The following is a 4,674-nucleotide window of genomic DNA, read 5'->3' as shown; positions in this document are numbered from 1 at the left end:
TAGATCCTACTTTTATAACGATAGGTCAATTTGCATCAGCTAACCTTCAATCGGTAGTGGAATAGAAAAAAAATCATGTGGATGGTAATATTTAATGCTACTCTACATTTTTTTTTTTTTTTTTTTACACAGTTATCACCACTTATCAAGGCCCGGAAGCCACTCAGGGATAAGGGTTATTGCAAGTACATTACGTTAGTGTGGAGATTTTATGAAGTGTTTAATTAAGGGGGCGGTTCATAAGGAATTTGTTAACATTGGACTTGAAGACATCCAAGTTGTAGTTCGGAGGGAAGCAGGCAGACGGAACATGATGGAAGGATAAATTTGTTTATTGAAAAAATCTATTAAAGTAACATGATTATGTGGTAGAGCTAACATGTATTCAATGTAGCCACCTTCAGCCTCAATCATCGCTTCAATAAGGGTACGGAACTAGGAATATGCCTTTTCCACAAGCGCCAACAGGAACTTGACAGATACTCGGCAGATGGTGGTGATCAGGCTGGCTTTGATGTTGTAGGAGGTCATGTTGGTGATGTTCTCGATATATGATCAAACGAAGTAGTCTAATAGGTTCAGGTCGGAGAGGAGGGGGGCAGTGAGAGAAGGGTACAAAGTCATAGCACTCCTTCTGAAGCCAAGCCTGTGTCTCTTGGGACTTGTGGGCTGGCGCCGAGTCCTGCTACCACACCCAGGTTCTGCCAGTGGCCACCTGATTGCACCAAGGAGTCACCACACTCTTCAGCATATCCAAGTACACTTTGGTGTTGACTTTCAAACCGACTTCGAAGATGTAATGTGGCATAATGTGGCCCTCACTTGAAACCACACCAAAGACCATAACCATGGCCGGAAACTTTGTTGAGTTGTGTCCTCAAGCGTTGAACCATCCTGATTTGTATTTTGAGGGTGCTGGCAATGGTCCTGTTGTCATAACATGAATTGATAGAGAGCATGAATCACACAGCGGCACATCTCCGATCTTGCTCGTTGAACATTGCATCACTTTCAGACATGGTAGAAGGCTTTTTACACAACTGGTTAACTAGTAGATGGTTTATAACAAAAAAAAAAAGAAAACTGGTTTTCATCAAATGGAAATGGAATCATGTCGTCTTTTCTTTTATCATTCCACACTGTAGAACGATCCTTAGAATGCCACAATTTTCCGATTCATGGAGTATTGTTGCCATATCTGGGCTGGTGTATCTACCACTAGTCTCTCACTCTTTAATAGGGTTCAAAAAAGAGTCAAATCTAATAAGTCTCACACTATCAACCAAGCTCCAACCTCTGTCCCATCACCGCAATGTCACATCTCTGTACATGTTTTACAAGTACTTTAAAGGAATGTGCTTTGGTAAATTCATGGCACTTGTGCCCCCTGGACATACATACTCCCGAATAACCCAACAAGCAGCAAAATCCCACCCTTTCATTGTTGAGAACCATAGATGCTGAAAAACCTTCTACTCTTATAATTTCTTCTGTCAGACTGTTAGACTTTGGAATTCCCTCTCTGTTTGATGCTTCTTTGACTATATTGATCTGCAGAAGTTTAAATTCAATGGGAACAGATATCTTACTGCTCAACTCCCCACAGTAATCTGTCAGATATGATTCCAAATAGTAGCCCCTTTACGTTTCAAGTGGCAATATGTCTTGTTTTGAGTGAAAAAAAAGTAAAAAGAAATGGTGTATATTGTGCAAATGTTCAATTTATTCCACGGATCATTCCTTCTTAGCGTTATTTTAAATTTTCTTTCCTGGTTTCTTGTTGATCCTACGTTTCTTATTTTTACTAGCGCCTTAATGAATGTCACACAAGGCCTCTACACCTGCAGAGAAATAGGATTGTTTGTTTGTTTTTTTTTGGGGGGGGGGGTGAAGGATGAAAAGGTTGTTGAGTAGATATTTATCTTTCTTTTTTTTTTTTATTTAACTTCAGTAAGTTTTAAGATATCAAGGGGCTCCTTCCTGGAGCTAACACTTGATTCTGTTATGATTTAAATTTATATCCGAGGGCTCTTTTAAGAATAGATGCTGTTCCCTTTATGGCTGCTATTTGTATCTCGTTACAGCTTGGTCTTCCCGGGATTGCTTCTAAGTATTTCTGAAGGTGCTTTTTTATTAAACCAGTTGCTCTTATCACAACCGGTATAATGTTTATTTCTTTCAGAGACCATGTCGTTTTTAGATCATTTTTTAGGTCCTGATATTTTGTTATCTTTTCCCGTTCAGCTCTATTAAGGCCGAAATCATTTGGGACTGTGACATCTATAATGAGCGCAGTTCTTTCGGGCTTGTTCCATATTACAATATCTGTGTATATATATATATTATTCCTTAATTGGAATTTTTTTTTTTTTTTTTTTAGATGAGCATTATATGTTAATTTTATTTTATTCCGGACTATTAGTCTCATCTTTATTAGTTGTTGTTGTTGTTGTTTTTTTTTTTGTTTTGTTTTTTTTTTTGTTTTTTTTATTGGTTCACAACGTTTCGGCCAACTTCCTCTGGCCTTCGTTAAAAAAAAAAACAAAAAAACAAAAAAACAAAAAACAAAACAACAACTAATAAAGATGAGACTAATAGTCCGAAATAAAATAAAATTACAATATCTGGTTTGATAGTTTTGTCTTTTATGTATCTGCCCGCCTGTATGTCTATGTCTCGTTTGATGTGAAGAAAAATGGGTTACCATTGATTAGAAGGACAACCTCCTTCATCACAATTCAACTCAATTTTATTCATACATTTTCATTAAGAAACAGGCGTGCGCTTAAAAGAATCATATAGATAAAAATACAAGGACGTGTTGAGTTGGTGGATGTGCATTCAAAACATGAGTTGAGTCTGAAAATAGTACCCATCACTACTGTAAATGATATCCATTCACAACTGGCTCCAATTGGTGTCTCATCCAGTATATCGGATTTGGTCAATTGATTATAGCTTTTATTAATATACAGAGTACAAAATAGACTCTGTGGCTTAGTGGGGGATGCCTTTTTCTCTACCCTGCAACCTCTCTCCCATAGAAGACACGTTGTGAGCCTATCCTTGTTTTATCGTTATTTCCATGGCAGGTGCTCGTCTGAGCTCCAATCTCTGGTCCCCCCCTCGCCAATCTTTCATGAAAAAACACCCGTCTAGCTGAATCCACTGTGAAAAATTTCCCCCACTCTTTATCTGTGCCTAAATTAAAACGTGGATTCCATGAACAAAGCTTCTTTCTTAGAACTGCATGCCTGTGGAACTCTGTTCCGTCTGCCTGCTTCCCACCTGACTACAACTTGGATGTCTTCAAGTCCAACGTTAACAAATTCCTAGTGGACCGCCCCCCCCTTAAGTAAACACTTCATCAAATCTCCACACTAACGTACTGTACTTGCAATAACCCTTATCCCTGAGTGGCTTCCGGGCCTTGATAAGTGGTGACCACCGTGTAAAAAAAAAAAAAAAGAAAAATGTCTAGGTAGATGAACTAACATGTCTTACAAAGTAGTCTGCTTGTCTTATCTGAAGATTTCTGCTTGGCTGATGAATGTATGTGTACCTATTTACTATGCCTCCCCACGGGACAGAGTTAGACACCAGGGTCGTTTTTTAACGTGGAGAAAAGGTACAAAAATAAAAATTGTCTCAGTCGTGAAGGATTTCTCCTCCACCGAAAGAGAACAAGAAATAGAAGTGCAGCATCTGAAGAACAGATGGTATTTATTTGCTCCCCCACCGAGCAAATTAGGCACAAGGTCGATTTTTAATGTGAGGAGTGAAGGGAGGGGGAAGGGAAAAAGGGGACCAGCTCCCGAGAGGTGGGAAATGGGAGCTGGTTAAAGGTCAGGCATGTGGGGTTGCCCCCACATCTGGTCTTTGCTAGTCATAGCTAGTCATAGCTTGCAGCATCTGCCGGACAGATACTACACTTTGATCCCGACCCGAAGGCCAAGAAAAGATGTGTAGCAATCATGAATAAAATAAGGAATTGTTTTCTCTCACAAATCAATGTCCCTACTAAGCAATTTGGCCACTCACTGACTTGCAGGGTGATTCATTGATTCCATCTGTCTTCTAAGGAACTCCTTCAGCCTTTTTTTAAATCACAGTCAGTCAGAGAGAATCTTTTTATTTACATAGGCATCACCACTTATCAAGGGCCAAAGGCCACTCGAGGATAAGGGTTAAAGAGTGTACAGTAGTCAATTGGACAATATAGTAATCGTTAGTAATGGAAATTCAGTAAATTTGTTAACTTATGTGGAACGGCTCATCAAGAACTTGTTTACATTGGACTTGAAGACAACCATATTATAGTCAGTTGGAAAGCAAGAAAACGGAACAGAGTTCCACAGGCGTGCAGTTCTAAAAAAGAAACTTTGTTCATGGAATCTACGTTTAGGTTTAGGCACAGATAAAGAGTGGGGGGAATTATTGATAGTGTTTTCAGCTAGACAAGTGTTTCTTGTGGAAGTTTGGAGAGGGGGACCATAGATTGGAGCTCAGTCGAACACTTGCCATGAAAATAACGATAAAGCAGAGACAACTTAGCAAGCATCAAAAAAGGCCCCCTCTCTCTCTCTCTCTCTCTCTCTCTCTCTCTCTCTCTCTCTCCTGTTCCTGACTACTGGATACTCCAGCATTGACAATCTTCACCTGAAGATAACTGCT

The sequence above is a fragment of the Euprymna scolopes genome, chromosome 7 (genome assembly GCF_053919585.1).
Source record: "Euprymna scolopes isolate OS-2025 chromosome 7, ASM5391958v1, whole genome shotgun sequence".
NCBI lineage: Eukaryota > Metazoa > Mollusca > Cephalopoda > Sepiida > Sepiolidae > Euprymna > Euprymna scolopes.
This window is presented reverse-complemented; position numbering follows the sequence as displayed.